An 18,810-nucleotide genomic window follows, 5' to 3' on the forward strand; every position below is an offset into this window, starting at 1 on the left:
ATGCGATCGCATGGCTAGGTTGGACAGCTCATTTCTGCTTTGTTTTCTAGTTCGTCGACATCAAATAGTGTACTGTAGTAAATAGTATTTACTGTAGCAAATAGTGTTTACTGTAGCAAAGTCGTTTTCAATGTAGCAATTCACTGTAGCAAGTCGTTTTCACTGTAGCTACTGTAGCAAAGTCGTTTTCACTGTAGCAAATAGTGTTTTACTGTAGCAAAGTCGTTTTTACTGTAGCAAATAGTGTTTTACTGTAGCAAAGTCGTTTTTACGGTAGCAATTAGGGTTTTACTTGTACATCTTATAATATATATATATATATATATATATATATATATATATATATATATATATATGTATATATATATATATATATATATATATATATATATATATATATATATATATATGTATATATATATACCGGTTTACATAATATTAAATCATATAGAGAATTGGTTTAAATTAGTCGAAATTTTCCGGGTCATCACACATTGGGCTGGATTTTTTTGAACTCGAAAACAGCAGCAGAAAACTGCTGTTGGGTGGTGGTTTGAACTGCCCAAAAATGCAGTAGTAGCAGAGGTGAAAGGCTAAGAAGATTGTCGACTCACAAAGTTTAAACGATTTTTTCTTTCCATCTACATACCATCTCCAGCCTGAAGTAAATTTTCCACCGTAGAATATATCGAGCAAAATATGACTGTCGTCGTCACCAATATAACAAAAATTACGTTTATATACAATACGTCTATTACAATATGTGCAAGAAAAATTTCATATATGTTACGTACCTGGTGTAATCGTTAGATGACATGTTATCAATAAGTTGTTGCAGTGCTATATTTTGTTTTTCCTAAAATCAGTGAAAGTGATGTATAAATTATATTTAGATCATAAGTATAGGTTTCTAAATATATGCTGTAAGGTTTTTGTTAGGGTTAAGTAAAAGACTTTGTATCTTCCTATGTATAATGAATATGAACTCCTTTAACAATTTTTATTAAGCATAGTGATTCAGTTAACAATTGAAGGGAAAATATATCAATTACTACATCCAACACAATGATCATATGGAAAAAAAAATTGGTGTACTCATTTCAGTTACAATTGAAGGAAAAAGCAGTTATAAATTGAAGATATCAATCAACTAATACATCGAAGGCAATGATTAATCTAATAATAAAAAAAAAACCCAACTTTTAAAGATCGATTAATTGTAAAGACTAATATATCAAAGAAAAAGACTGCATACCAAATTGTTTACCGATGGTGGAAACAGTGGGTGCTGGTTTGTTAGAGATTCCTAGAACATCGAATGAAGACTGAGTGGGATTTTAATTTTAGATGAAGATGGGGTGTGGAGTCTTCTGGAGTGCCTAGTATGTGGATGAGAGTTTTAAGGGCCTGATCTGCAATAGTCAAATAGGAACGTAAACAGTGTAACAGTGTTTTTAAACAGTGTAACAGGAACCTAAACAGTATAACAGTGTTTTTAAGAAGGATTAGCCAATAGGATTAGGAGGTGGATTACGTGAATTAGAATATAGATTAAGATGGGGTGAGGAGTCTTCTGGAGTGCCTAGTATGTGGATGAGAGTTTTAAGGGCCTGATCTGCAACAGTCAAACATGAACGTAAACAGTGTAACAGTGTTTTTAAACAGTGTAACAGGAACCTAAACAGTATAACAGTGTTTTTAAGAGGGATTAGCCAATAGGATTAGGAGGTGGATTACGTGAATTAGAATATAGATTAATATAATACAAAAACATGGACATTTGTTTGGAATGGAGAGAAGCATAATTGTAGTGACTCGTCCTAATCCACCTGGAGTCATTAACATCTGGTCCCATTGCGATGATCGACTCCAAGTAATGTCCTTAAATAGAGCAAATGCACAGCAGAAGACTTAATTTGTACCTGAGAATAAACATGCTTAAAAGTGTCAACCAAAAGGTTGGTGAGTTCATAGGTTTATAATAATAATCATTTCAATATGTTAATAGACCACAAGATTTCATAATCATAAACATAATACACTCGCAAGTGTATGTAAAGCATTCTAAGTGGTTGAGCACTTGGTAACCGTACTTAACATTTAATCTAGGTCGCATATTCCCTTTATTATGAAATCTCACTACACCGTACCAAGTGTAGTCACGAAACGAAGTACTGTGCAACCGTTGAATACTGGTCGTCCAGTCCGGTTGGGGTTGTCAGGCCCGATAGATCTATCAACAGGATTCGCGTTTACAATACCCATGTAAATAGTAGTTACCAAGCTACAGGGAATTATGCCAGTGGTACAACTCAACGTAGAATATATATTTAAGTACTTGTGTCTATCTCGTAAACATTTATAAAAGCAGCGCATGTATTCTCAGCCCAAAAATATATATTGCAAAAGCAATTAAAAAGGGAGCAAATGAAACTCACCATACTGTATTTTGTAGTAAAAATACATATGACATCATTTAACAAGTGTAGGGTTGACCTCGGATTCACGAACCTATATCATTTATTTATACATATTAACACACATAATTGTAATCGAATAAATTTATATAAATATATCTTAAATTATATATACCTTATATATTTAGTTTGTAATAATAATATTGTTAATATGAAAATAATAATAATAATGATGATAATAATAAAAATGATAATTTTATAAATAATGTAAATTTTAATAAAAATATAATTTTAGTAAAAATGATAACCTTTAACAATCATGATAAAAAGTTGTACTATTTTTATCATAAAAATTACAATTTTGATAATGACTCTTAATACTAATAATACTTATTAATTATTCTTGATAGTAATTAATGTTAATAAGAAAATAATATTAATGGTAATAATAGTTATAATTTTTATGATAATAATAATAATAATAATGATAATAATACTACCTCATAGTAACAAGGTTTAAAAAAATAAACACCACTGTCGAGGATCGAACTCGAGACCTCTCGCTCATACACCAGCACTCTACCAATACGCCATTTATGTGTTTCTGGAATAATTCACAGCTTATCTCTATTTAACCCTACTATGGTTCTCGGCCCAGTTTCATTTCAGTCCAAATAAAACACGAACCGGCCCAATCACTTAATCAAATTAAGCCCAACAAAAGCTGGGTCACAACCCATTACTCAAAATAAGCCTAATAGAAAAATTCAGTACCATAACTCTTTTTGGGACGTTTAGAATAACAATTTGGTTTAATTGTACGTGAGATTGAGGAGTCGTGTAATGAACCATCGTTTTCTATCAACAGTACACATATCATCTTCAACACTTCATCAATCGAAATTCTTTCATTATCATAATCATAACTATCATTTTTTTTTTCATCAATATCATAATCATTTAGTCATCATCACCACCATATCATCATTATCATCATCTTTATCTAACAGCGAATATCATCATCTTCATGATCATTATCTCGTCAACAGTAACCCGTTATATTCATCATCATCTTGATCGTAACATCACGATCATCATCATGCATCGTCACCATTGTCATCATCATACACCTTCACGTTAGTCATCACTTCATGTACTACCGTTACCATCACCATCATTTACATAATCGTAAACATCACGGTTTCATCTTCTTTATCAATATCACCATCATCATCGATTTCATCCTTTTCTTTTGACTGTTCATCGTCTTCAGCTTTACTCATCAAAACAGAAACAGGATTCGAGCAACAGTAGCAGCTTGGTTCGAATGAAAACGAGAAATAAAAAAATGGGTGTTGCAGGTTATGGGTTTACGGAGGTGATAAAGGTGATCGAAGGTGGTTGCTCAAAGAATGAAGTGACGGTTTATGGAAATCAAAACGGTGTCTTTCATAAGAGGTAGAGAGAGAAAGGATGAGGGAGAGAGAAAAGATGGTGTTAATTGGCTTGGGGTGGTGGGTTGTGGCGGTTTTGATGTGATGGGGTGGTGGCCAGATGGTGGCGGTAGTGGTGAAGAAGAAAGGCGGTGTTGATTGTGAATGAAGATCATGGTTCACAAATGTTTATATAAGTGTTTATATAATGTACATATATAGTTGTAAATACTTATATAATTTAATAATTAATAATAATTATAATAATAATAACCTTTATCAAATAAAAGAACGTGTCATTTATTTTGAAATGAGTTGCCGACACTTTTATCCGGATATTTTTACTTTGCGGAGTGCTATATCGTGTCCATTGCTAAACAGTTGACGTGAAATTTTATTTCAGAAAAATCCCATATTTTTAGATTAAGCATATTTTATTATTTCACTCATTACCTGTTTGAAACCTGATGAAAAAGGTTCGAAAATTATTTATTTTCTGTTCCGATTTATATGTACGGAGTACAAATATTTAAACTTAGAAAGGTAAAAATATTTTTATCAAACCTAAAATCTTCGAAATCAATTTACTGTTCAACTTTTATTTTAAATCTTCATAAACTTGAACTAGATCTATATTAAAACTAATGAAACGTCATCCGAGTGTCACTGACGTTTACTAATTAAGCTCGAAATCATTCATTTTCCATTTACTCTCCCTCTATATATAACCAGTTTTAAATAACAAGTTTTATCACATAAATATATTTTATATATTTTTAAACAAATAGATTTAATATTATTTTATATATTTCCAAGTAGTATTTATATACACATTTATACACACACATATATATGTATCCATTTACAAATAGTTGTTCGTGAATCGTCGAGAACAGTCGAAGGTCAATTGAATATATGAAGCAGTTCAAAATTTTTGAGACTCAACCTATCAGACTTTGCTTATCGTGTTGAAAATACAGTATCATATCGAGAGTTTGGTTTAAAATTAGTCAAAATTTTCAGGGTCGTGACAGTACCTACCCGTTAAAGAAATTTCGTCCCGAAATTTGAATGTGATCGTCATGGCTATAAAAATGTTTTCATTACGAATATGAGTTGATAAATAGAGTTTTATCACTATTGAGTAATATGAATAAGACAATTCGATTACTCGAAGAGTACGAATGAAGCTATCACTAAATAGTGAAACGAGAAAGACAAATTTCATCATAACTTTTGACTAGTCATAGTTGAATTTTTGGAGAATAAGGTTCGTCTTAGCTTTTGACGTTGTCTCGATTGAATTTCCGGAATTCAAGGGATTTAAAAGAAAATCTTGGAAATCTATAGGATTTGATTCTTCGGGATTTATAGAAAATTTGGATTCTCTTTAATTTAATGCGATTATCTGGCTCGATTGCTTTGTCTGGTATCTTCTCTATAAATGAACCTCTTTCGTTCCATTATTTTTCACCACTCCGATTCTTTCTTTCTCGATCCATACTTTCAAACGATCGTGAAAATGCTTAATCCAGTTCTGATCCTTGTCCTCATCCTTACTATCGCAACATTCATTCTCCTTTTCCAACTTCCACCAGAAGAATCTACTTTCTTCTACTTCGCCTTTGGGGCTATAGTGTTTTTAATTCTCACGTGTCTTTATGTTGCGATAAACATTGACATACACGGTTTGTAATTTATGTGTTGTTATCGGGCTTTATATTCTCCCTTATATTTCGAAGCTCTATGCTTTTGTTTTCTCTTCCCGACTTCAAGTCAAGCGAATAATGGTCCAGAATTAGTAGATATAGAATTTCGAATGATTATAATGTTCTAAGCAGGAAGGAACGTGATAGCACGATTTGATTTTCGAAGTTATCAAAATTACTGAAGATAGAACTATCAAGAATATATTCTTCTTGATATGTTTGGAGGTTATGTAGAATGAAAGAGTTATGTAACATGACACATGATGATGGTACTGAGAATCATCACGTTTCATTAGAAACTCAGCATGACTTACTGTAACATAATCACATTGGCCAAGCGTCATTATATTATACTAACCCATGCATCAGTTCCAACACTACTTCAAAATCATTCATAATTTATACTTAGATTTTACAGAGGTTTCCCATATAATGGGGTACAGAAAACACTAAGAGGTAGATAATTTCGGACAAGAATATTTATGAAAATATCCTCAGAAATATCGAAGATATTTATGATGATATTTTGGAATTTCTAAGTTCGAAGGTTGACGAAGAAAAATTTTCCGCAAGATTTTAACATGACTTCAGTGCAAGATATTCTCTAAAGATTTCATCGGATCCAGAATTACTTGGATTCTTTGAATGTAGGGTTTGGTCCTTGTATTTGTCCTTGGTCTCCTTCATGGTGTGCTTAATCCGATTTTCAGTACCAAATTTTCTATCGAGCGTTCCTAACACTTTCTTCTTTATCATCAACTTTTGACCATTAAGACCATTTACTACATGCTGCTTCGTCAGCATTTTCAAAGTTAACGGATCTGGATCATTGATTATCAAATCGAGGTGTTTCAGGAGAATTGTGTTTTTAGATGATTAAACGCTGATGGTAATATGGTGGAATATAAAAGGTTCCCCAGTAACAATAAAGAGTGCGCATATATATCAAGGTTATAATAAGGTTGTCTCGGATGAAAAGTCAGAGTTGACTTGCTGGAGATGTGACAAAATTGGCTAATTTGGAAAGGAATTGCAAAGTTATTTTGGGTAATAATAACGCCAAAGGAGCTAGCACAGATATGTGTTAAACGTCTACTCAGTTTTTCCGAGGGTTTTGCAGGTACGTAACTATATGCATCAATCTTTTCTTCCGTAGATGAAGTGCGGTTGGTTCATCTTCTCGATTGAGGTGTTTTCAAGAATCATGAAAGATTTGAACGCTGATTGTAATCGTCAAGATACAATTGAGGTTTAAGATGAAATCAAGTGGCAAACTTGAAGAATTGTTTAGTTTCATATGTTATAATCAATATTTTAATTCATTTTAATTGTCCAAAGTTAGCAGTCCAATAGTCCAATTGTCCAATAGTTCATATATAGTTTATAACATTCGAATTAATTTAATACGTATCGTGACCCGTGTACCGGTCTCAGTATTGATCACAACTCAAACCATATATATATTTTGGAATCAACCTCAACCCTGTATAGCCAACTCCAACATTCACATATAGAGTGTCTATGGTTGTTCCGAAATATATATATATATATATATATATATATATATATATGGGTCGATATGATAGATCGAAACCTTGTATACTTGTCCCGTTATTTAAAGTGCGTAAAATAAATAAATAACAGAAATTAAATGACGATAAATAAAATTGCGAGAATATAAATTACGATAATTAAATTACGATAAATAAAATGTAACCAGTTAGCTAGGAACAGTTAGCTAGGAACAGTTAGCGTGAATTCTTAACAAAATTCTTTATAATTAATTTGTTTGTTTCTAACAAATTTTATTTTGTCCAATGTTTACTTCATTATGCCACTTGTTGGATTCTGATAGGTCAAAATCCAAATATGAAATTTGAATAGAAATGATTGTTCTGTGGTGAACGAATACGTATATCGGTGGTTGTAAGTAGGATAGTAAATGACCGTTGAATCAGATTTGAAGAATGTACAATGTAACTTATTAATGTAAAATCTAAATATTCCTCAGGTATTACCTACCCGTTAAAATATTTTCACCATTAACAGTTTGTACGAAAGAATTTTTAATTACAATCTTTATGAAAATATACTTACATATATATTTTCTTCAGATGTAATCATAGATTCAATGAGTTAATATAATATTAATCTCATTTGATTTACCATTATAACTAGAATACATAATCTCTAAAACATTAGAGATTACATAATTGCCATGAAGAACGAAGATAATTGATGTAAAATGATACATAGAATGATGATTATGCTCGAGGTACAGAATGAGATGTTGAGGCATGTGATGTTGAAACTTGGGTTATTGGTGGTACTTGTACCATTGGTGCTGAAGCTGGTGATGTTACTGGTGTTAGTGATACTGCTGGTGCTTGCAAATTGTGTACCATGCTCTCTAAAGTTAATACTCGAGCTCGGAGTACTCTAACTTCTTCTACTAACCCTGGTTGGTTATCAGTGTGAGGTAAAGGTCGGATATCTTCTCTAGTTCCGTTAATGGTAGTCTCAAGACGAAATTTTTTTTGCAAAAAGGGTATAAACGGTGTTGCGAACGGGTTCGCCGGTTAGCGAGTCAAGTACTCCAAGGTTAGGTGGTAGATTCGGTTCATGATATGGAGTACCTTCTTCCCTTCTCCATAGGGTGAGTATGTCGCGAACCCACCCCCATTTTCACCAGTAATCACGGTAGTTGATTGGTTGGTGTGCTCCTGTCACGCTGTCTTCGGAGTCAGAGGAACTTGGTTGATTCGTAGAGGCCATCTTACGCGATCTCAGAAAAGATTTTTGGTATGAAGAGTTTAGTGACAGTAATTGATAGTTAGATGGTATTCTCAATGCATCATATGCATAGATATATATAGTACCAGATTCCCCTAAATTACGGAAAAATTTACGGAAAATATCAGGCAAAATCTATCGTAATAGATACGCTAAGATATGATTTAGTAGATACGCTAAGATATGAGTTTTGTCTATACACTAATCATGCAGACAATGCAGTAAGATGTGTCTAGACTAAGAATAATGAGCAGGTAATTTCCTAAAGATGATAACCAGATGATTTCCGACAAAAATGATAAGCAAAACTTTTGACATGCAGACACGGTCGAAGTCCTGATCCACTAATGCATCTAAACAACTATCAGTTAGACACATTAATGCAAGACCTGTTTCGCTAAGACCACCGCTCTGATACCAACTGTAGTGACGCGTCCTAATCCACCTGGACGAAGTCATTAACATCTGGTCCCATTGCGATGATCGACTCCAAGTAATGTCCTTAAATAGAGCAAATGCACAGTGGAAGACTTAATTTGCACCTGAGAATAAACATGCTTAAAAGTGTCAACTAAAAGGTTGGTGAGTTCATAGGTTTATAATAATAATCATTTCAATATGTTAATAGACTACAAGATTTCATAATCATAAACATAATACACTCGCAAGTGTATGTAAAGCATTCTAAGTGGTTGGGCACTTGGTAACCATACTTAACATTTAATCTACGTCGCATATTCCCTTTATTATGAAATCTCACTACACCGTACCAAGTGTAGTCACGAAACGAAGTACTGTGCAACCGTTGAATACTGGTCGTCCAGTCCGGTTGGGGTTGTCAGGCCCGATAGATCTATCGACAGGATTCGCGTTTACAATACCCATGTAAATAGTAGTTACCAAGCTACAGGGAAGTATGCCAGTGGTACAACTCAACGTAGAATATATATTTAAGTACTTGTGTCTATCTCGTAAACATTTATAAAAGCAGCGCATGTATTCTCAGCCCAAAAATATATATTGCAAAAGCAATTAAAAAGGGAGCAAATGAAACTCACCATACTGTATTTTGTAGTAAAAATACATATGACGTCATTTAACAAGTGTAGGGTTGACCTCGGATTCACGAACCTATATCATTTATTTATACATATTAACACACATAATTGTAATCAAATAAATTTATATAAATATATCTTAAATTATATATACCTTATATATTTAGTTTGTAATAATAATATTGTTAATATGAAAATAATAATAATAATGATGATAATAATAAAAATGATAATTTTATAAATAATGTAAATTTTAATAAAAATATAATTTTAGTAAAAATGATAACCTTTAACAATCATGATAAAAAGTTGTACTATTTTTATCATAAAAATTACAATTTTGATAATGACTCTTAATACTAATAATACTTATTAATTATTCTTGATAGTAATTAATGTTAATAAGAAAATAATATTAATGGTAATAATAGTTATAATTTTTATGATAATAATAATAATAATAATAATAATGATAACAATACTACCTCATAGTAACAAGGTTTAAAAAAATAAACACCACTGTCGAGGATCGAACTCGAGACCTCTCGCTCATACACCAGCACTCTACCAATACGCCATTTATGTGTTTCTGGAATAATTCACAGCTTATCTCTATTTAACCCTACTATGGTTCTCGGCCCAGTTTCATTTCAGTCCAAATAAAACACGAACCGGCCCAATCACTTAATCAAATTAAGCCCAACAAAAGCTGGGTCACAACCCATTACTCAAAATAAGCCTAATAGAAAAATTCAGTACCATAACTCTTTTTGGGACGTTTAGAATAACAATTTGGTTTAATTGTACGTGAGATTGAGGAGTCGTGTAATGAACCATCGTTTTCTATCAACAGTACACATATCAATTTCAACACTTCATCAATCGAAATTCTTTCATTATCATAATCATAACTATCGTTTTTTTTTTCATCAATATCATAATCATTTAGTCATCATCACCACCATATCATCATTATCATCATCTTTATCTAACAGCGAATATCATCATCTTCATGATCATTATCTCGTCAACAGTAACCCGTTATATTCATCATCATCTTGATCGTAACATCACGATCATCATCATGCATCGTCACCATTGTCATCATCATACACCTTCACGTTAGTCATCACTTCATGTACTACCGTTACCATCACCATCATTTACATAATCGTAAACATCACGGTTTCATCATCTTTATCAATATCACCATCATCATCGATTTCATCCTTTTCTTTTGACTGTTCATCGTCTTCAGCTTTAATCATCAAAACAGAAACAGGATTCGAGCAACCGTAGCAGCTTGGTTCGAATGAAAACGAGAAATAAAAAAAATGTGTGTTGCAGGTTATGGGTTTACGGAGGTGATAAAGGTGATCGAAGGTGGTTGCTCAAAGAATGAAGTGACGGTTTATGGAAATCAAAACGGTGTCTTTCATAAGAGGTAGAGAGAGAAAGGATGAGGGAGAGAGAAAAGATGGTGTTAATTAGTTTGGGGTGGTGGGTTGTGGCGGTTTTGAGGTGACGGGGTGATGGCCAGATGGTGGCGGTAGTGGTGAAGAAGAAAGGCGGTGTCGATTGTGAATGAAGATCATGGTTCACAAATGTTTATATAAGTGTTTATATAATGTACATATATAGTTGTAAATACTTATATAATTTAATAATTAATAATAATTATAATAATAATAACCTTTATCAAATAAAAGAACGTGCCATTTATTTTGAAATGAGTTGCCGACACTTTTATCCGGATATTTTTACTTCGCGGAGTGCTATATCGTGTCCATTGCTAAACAGTTGACGTGAAATTTTATTTCAGAAAAATTCCATATTTTTAGATTAAGCATATTTTATTATTTCACTCATTACCTGTTTGAAACCTGATGAAAAAGGTTCGAAAATTATTTATTTTCTGTTCCGATTTATATGTACGGAGTACAAATATTTAAACTTAGAAAGGTAAAAATATTTTTATCAAACCTAAAATCTTCGAAATCAATTTACTGTTCAACTTTTATTTTAAATCTTCATAAACTTGAACTAGATCTATATTAAAACTAATGAAACGTCATCCGAGTGTCACTGACGTTTACTAATTAAGCTCGAAATCATTCATTTTCCATTTACTCTCCCTCTATATATAACCAGTTTTAAATAACAAGTTTTATCACATAAATATATTTTATATATTTTTAAATAAATAGATTTAATATTATTTTATATATTTCCAAGTAGTATTTATATACACATTTATACACACACATATATATGTATCCATTTACAAATAGTTGTTCGTGAATCGTCGAGAACAGTCGAAGGTCAATTGAATATATGAAGCAGTTCAAAATTTTTGAGACTCAACCTATCAGACTTTGCTTATCGTGTTGAAAATACAGTATCGTATCGAGAGTTTGGTTTAAAATTAGTCGAAATTTTCCTGGTCGTGACAATAATTTATCATTTTGTTATTATGGGAATAATTGTATCGTCAACAAAAACAAATAAAACATTGATGCCTAGCCAAAATGAGTATCCAAAAATATCAACTCAACAAAACACATACACATTTAAACAAAATATACGTATAATAAGGGCAAATGGCTCAAAAATGTAACTTAAATTACCCAATTTGACAATAAAAGTAACTCCTAATTTGCTTAAGCCCGAAAAAGATTAAAAATTTTAATTTGACACATAATAGGACTACGATTTGAAAAAGTGTAAAATTGAGGTAATCGTAAATTATTAACAAACGTTAGTAAAAATACGCGGTTGGTCCCTGAAGTTTGTTAAAAAAATTGCACCAAAAAACCTCTTTATCATCTTCATTAACATCATCATTCCCATCACCACCACCACCGCCACATATCGTCGTTAAGTTCTAACATCTACAAATCAACACCATTTTCAGATATGTTGCTTGTTTTATCGACTTTTTGGTGATTGAAAGATTTAGAACGAGTTAGAGAAATCTAAGAACACGAAAATCTTCCTCATAGTTTAGTGATATTATGTGCAAAATTTCATGAATTAATTCGATTGTTTGATGTGGTTTTGAGCAATTTTTTTGTTCGAAAACTTTGAAGCAAAAATCGATTTCTTGTGCAACATTGGTGATGTTTTTGGTAAAAATGAAAATGGAGAAATGTTGTTATTGATCCAACGCAGCTTCTGCATAATTTGGTGTATTAATTTTTTAGTTTTGAGTTGTTTCTGCCAATAGCCGCCGCGAACCACCGTGGTTACATCGGATTCTGCAAAAACGAAGTTGATGACGATAATGATTCTAATTACTTGCAACTGACGTGATGATCTGACGATGGTGGTGATGAGATGATGACGATGGTGATATGATGACGATGGTGGCGATGAGATGATGACGATGGTGGTGATGAGATGACGATTGTGGTGATGAGATGACGACGATGGTGCTGATGACATGACAATGATGATGAGATGATGCTGATGATGATGAGGACTTTTGGTGCAGTTTTTTAAGAAACCTCAGGGACCAACCGTGTATTTTTTACTAACGATCGTTAATGAATTTGACGATGATTATCCCAATTTCACAATTTTTTAAATCGTTAATGAATTTGTTATGATGACCGATGGCACACCGTCAAAAGAACCAAACCACCAAATTCAATCGCTTTCTGTCACACCAATAATTAATTTTTTAGACAAACGGGACACATCATCAACTTTATCTAACATGAAAAAACGACATTACTATACATGATAATATAGGATAAGATATAATATAATACGCAGGGCCGGTCCTGAGAATTTGAATGCCCCATGCGAGATGATCGAAAATAAGCCTCTAAAAAAAATTAAATGGCACAAAAAAAAAAAATTATAGAGTTGAAACCTAGTCAATCTAGTCGACTAATCTCTACACAGATTTTTATTATATAAATAATAAACAATGAATTCAACTTACAAGTATATATAATAATCATAATCAACATTAGATAAAAAAAAAAAAACTATTTTGAATACTTACAAGTATATATTACGAGTATTAATTTTTATCATCTATCTTCTATGATGTATGTATAACAATATAAATATAATAGCATAAATAGAAGGAGATAAGGCAACTAGGCTAATACCTATATATATCTAAAAAAAAATAAAAAATGGGGCGCATGTATCTCCATAAGCTAATACTATATATATCCCACATCGATGGATTTCATAAAAAAAAGTACTCTATATATTTAAAAGGATTATCACCAAAATACCCATTTTTTTGACCTTATTTGCGTGAGAGCCCAAAAAATAAAAAAATTACCAATTTGCCCTCGCAAGGAGCAAGGTGCCTCTTGCTCCCTTGCGCCTTGAGTCCTTGCGACTTTGATTTCACCTTGGAGCAAAGAGCAAGACACCTTGCTCCTTGCTCCCAGGTGGACGCAAGGACGTAAGGTGCGTCTTGCTCCCAGGTGGAAGCAAGGACGCAAGGTGCCTTTTGCTCCCTTACTTCCACCTGGGAGCAAGGAGTAAGGTGCCTCTTGCTGGCTTGCTTCCACCTGGGAGCAAGGAGCAAGGTGCCTCTTGCTTCCTTACTCCCAGGTGGAAGCAAGGACGCAAGGTGCCTCTTGCTCCCTTGCTTCCACCTGGGAGCAAGGGAGCAAGGTGTCTTGCCCTTTGCTTTCAGGTGCAACCAAGGCACAAGGACGCAAGGCGCAAGGGAGCATGAGGCACCTTGCTCCTTGCGAGGGTAAATTGACAATTTTTTTATTTTTTGAGCTCTCACGCAAATAAGGTCAAAAAAATGGGCTTTTTGGTGATAATCCCATATTTAAAACCTCTGCATTGTAAATTAAAAAGAAGATAAGTTGGGCTTTTTCCTTTAGATTTGATTTATCTTTACACTTCTAAAAAACTTGGGCTAATTAATTTTTCTGTGTATGCAAAATTATTGGGCCCCTATAATTATTGGGCCATGTGCAAATTGTCAAGTTGCACACCCTTTGGCCGGGCCTGATAATACGCATCACTAAACAACTTACAATAAGTACCATTTTGTAAATGTGCGTCTTTCATAAATATGAGAATATGGTACATGGTATAACGCACAAAGTACAATGACTTCATGCAAAAAGTTGTTGATGGATGGTCATTGGAAATTAGTGTAGCCCATACCCCTACCCCTTGACAATAAAACAAGCACTAAAGATTATGACTAATTTTTTTAACATTAGCCATCTAAGTTACTCCGTATATAGCAACAAAATGTACAATTAGTTTATGTAAACAACTAGTACATAATTGTAGCCAGGAAATGTTGCGGCACGTACCTTTTGACAAGGAAACACGTAAATAAATAAAGACAAGAAAATCATAAATCGTGGTTAAGTTGGATGAATATGTTACAAGTCACGAGCTACAACTAACATTGCATGTGTAGGTTGTAGCACATACCTTTTGACAAGTACAGAAGTACTCCGTATTAATGTAAAAGAAATAATAAATAGAATAACTTTATACATTTGTCACCTTATATAGAAAAAAAATAGTTTATGCAGAAATTTAGAGAGCAAATAGTAATGTTTACAAAAATGTAAAAAAAAAAAAGGTAACAAACTAACAATAAAAAAGATTTTCAATGAATCAGGAGGGTCTACACCATGAGATCTTGGGTATTTGGAACTCAAATTGTATGAATCACTTATATTAAATAAATTATTACCGAGTATTACTAAATACATTTATTGAATTATCAATATTTTTTTTTTTTTTTTTGTGACTCAGGAACCCCCTACGAACGAATCGTATTAATAATAAAATAATAAATGAAATTACCTTCTGACCCTTGATAGTACTATGCAACAATTTGATCATGCTGCATGTTCTCAACCCATAAAGCTTCATGATCATATTTTTCAGTCTCTGGTGGTTCCTTTACAAGAGTCTGAACCCATGAAACATCTGGCTCAGTCGATTCAGACCTTCTGGTCCGACCCACTTCACATCCATTTGCAGACCAGCCCACATTTCCTTTAGCAAAATCCCATTGTGGGCTAAAAGGGGACAAATGATAATGTTTAATGTTTATAGATGAAAGTATAGGAGATGAAATTCCATAGAAACCTTGTGGTGAATATGGACTCATTGGAGATAAAACCACCATTCAGTGTGATGGCGAAACCATTGTTGCCAGCTGGCGACGATTCATTTCATGATCATGAAGCTGAACTTTTCTAGCATTAAACGGCAATCTCAAGTGGCTTCCTTGAAGATTATTGTTGTCGTGCAAGTGCAGCATAGGCGGCGGAGAAAACGGCGGTGGTGATGACATGGCGGTGATGTCAGCTATTGAAACATAGAGCGGGCGAAGTTCTTGTAGTTTGTGGGCGAAGAAACAGACCCTTCGAGCGCAAAAGGTTCCATCTTTACATAGCCGAGTTCTGTATTGTGCAGGGTGCAACCAGCATTCGAAAACCCCATGAGCAAATTCACAAAGATCACCAAATCGACACCGTCCTTTCTTGAAATCAGGACACGGAACACAACTATAATGGATTTTGCGTGGGTCCCGCCTTCTAGCACTTTCTCCTGGATGAATAAACGGACATACGGTCCAATCATGTGAATAAGCCCGTGAACAAGGACGAATCTTGAACTCAAACATCCTAAACTCATCACTTGCATACAAATCACTTCTTAAGTCAGGATACAACGGGTCAACCGGGTACTCTTTCTTCTCAAGAATTGACTTTAAAAAAGTCAAATCAAAGTCGTCGCCCTTTTTAAGTAAATTTTTAATTGCAGTCTTTAATTCCGGTAGATTTGGAGGCACGAAAACAACATCAACAGGGCAATGGCCATAAGCATCAACCAAATTAGGATCAGCACCAGAAATTAACAAGATTATGATAACATCAAAAGCATTATGAGAACCACTAGAAACAGCACAATGAAGGGCGGTTGTTTTATCTCGGCCGCAAAAACTATTTACATCCGTTTCTGATAAAGAAAGTATAAACTTTACAACATCAAGACTACCATAAGTTGCAGCAATCATCAAAGGAGTTATATGCTGCATTAACATACGCTTAGAGCTTCTTTGACGCCCGTACCATATTGCCACTTCATTGATATCGAAAGAACCATGTTCGATTAACAACATCATTATTGGCAGCAAGTTCAAGCAAATTGGAGAAAGATATTTCAGGTTCAACTGATTTTATCGAATCTTTCATCTCTTTTAAACAGGAAGCTGATGGAGTGACTATGCTTAAACCTTATATGATCAGAACCACTACACATGCTTCATCAACAATCTTGAAAAGAACCCGAACCCTTAAATAAAAATCACAAATTTTATATAAGGTTTTAATTTAAACAAAATATATGGCTCATCTTATTGAATAGAGTAGTTTTATCATAGCAATTTAAACAAAACTTCCAAAAGCAAATTCATTGAACTTGACAATTGACATCATCAAAAGCAATATAACAATACTTAATTAACTCAAAGAAATCAATTACAATTATTAAAACAAGAATCGGGATTTGAAGCAGTTAGTTTAGCCACTCACCAAGATATGCATATTGAGTTTGTAAGACGATGAAATGAGATGTATATAGAATCATGGTAAGTAATTATAGAGGATAAAAAAGAACAAAATATACACCAAATGGTATTAATAATCAAGCAAATATTAAACTTTAAAGGTTTTTCTATACAGTTACCCCCTGAATAAAAAATCTCCCACACTATTTCCAAATATGGTTATATTTTTTTTGAACAGCTGGTTAGCTGGTTAGACACACTCACACGTTAGGTAGAAACCCGGGATCGAACCTCACAACCATCGTCGGGAATTTCACTCGCACCCGGACTGCTTTGAACACGTGCAGCCCACCTGCATAGACAGAATGCGACTACACGTGTCCTGGATCGCCTGCTGGGAAAACTCCCCCCCCCCCCCTCCAGATTCGAACCTGCGCCACTTCAATGAGAGGTGAACACGGGCCCGCCCCCAAAGGAGCTGATACCACTCAAGCTGATGCCTCGGTGGTATTTCCAAATATGGTTATATTAATAACATTATGCCACAAAGTTATTAAATTTACAAATTTGCAATAAAAGTATCAAAATTCCTAAAAAGGTAAGACAGAAACACCTTGATTACCTTCATCGCCACATTTTTGTTCTCTCAAATTCATAGTAAAATGGCTTTTTCAACTTTAGCAAAAAAAAAAATATACTTATAATAAGAAAAATTAATCATGAAAAATAATTTAATCACTAATAACAACAATCAGAAGCAGTACATTCTGTAAGATCAAAAAGTTCAGAAATTTTACAAAAAAATAAAATTGACAACCATTGCAAATGGGTAGAATGAAAAACCAAAACTTTCGGAATGAGCAATAAACATTTAAGCATCATGTTACACCTAAAAATGCAAATGATGTTATGAACAAGAAAATAAACTAAAAATGAGATATTGATGTTACTTGAACGTAAGTTTCAAAAATTTCTAACCTTAATTAGTTACTTTTGGCAGTGAAACGGTTAAGAGTACAGCTCAAAAGATAACGGAGTGAGTAAACCGGCGTTAGCCGGTGGAGGTGGGGCGGTGAACGTAGTAGGTAAGATTATGGTGACTGGGAAAACCGGTGGACCCGCGGCAGGGAGCGTCTGGTTAGTTCGTTTGTTTGCTTTGTTTATAAACTTCTGTTTTCTTTCAAGGAAAGTGAAATCCTATCCGTCTTTAAAACTACTTATGATTTTTACAGTTGTAACCCTTGTAAAGTTTCTAAATAGACAACCTTCTTGTTAAAAGTTTATAATTAGTACCTTGGAGTGGAAATAAGTTTGCATTTTTGTTACATGTATGTATCAAACTCGTTTTTACATGTTTAATGTTTAATGCTATTTTGAATATTTATGACTTTTGAATATTTGAATATTTGAGAAAAAGTTTATGACCCGATATTGTACATGCTCTTTTTGGCATTTCTTAAAGTTGATTGTTTATGCTTAATTTCATTGATACACTTTTGTTTTGGCATTTCTTAAAGTTGATTGTTTATGCTTAATTTCATTGATACACTTTTGTTGTGTTAAAGGACCAACTTTTATTTCCAAAAAGTTACCATCTAAAACTGTCTAAACTTGTAAAGGATTGGGCTCATAAATATTAAGGATATTATTTAGGCTTAATTTTTAATTCTTGTTGGGCTACATTATAGCTAACTCTTTATGAATATTATTTAGGCTTAATTTTTAATTCTTGTTGGGCCAGAATAAAATATAAAGTAAGTCTTGCTATTAAATCTTGGTCACGTATACTTTTTGCATGAAATTTACAATTTGTGATATAGTAACATTAATTTCATATGCTAAACAAAACTACAAAACCAAAAATTAATTTCA

General features: G+C 33.2%; 1 pseudogene; it reads right to left on the bottom strand.

The window, feature by feature from the left end:
• Positions 1-15,243: 15,243 nt before the first annotated feature.
• LOC139862546 (zinc finger CCCH domain-containing protein 30-like) lies at positions 15,244-16,624 on the bottom strand (annotated as a pseudogene).
• Positions 16,625-18,810: the final 2,186 nt, after the last annotated feature.

The sequence above is a fragment of the Rutidosis leptorrhynchoides genome, chromosome 8 (assembly GCF_046630445.1).
Source record: "Rutidosis leptorrhynchoides isolate AG116_Rl617_1_P2 chromosome 8, CSIRO_AGI_Rlap_v1, whole genome shotgun sequence".
Classification (NCBI taxonomy): Eukaryota; Viridiplantae; Streptophyta; class Magnoliopsida; order Asterales; family Asteraceae; genus Rutidosis; species Rutidosis leptorrhynchoides.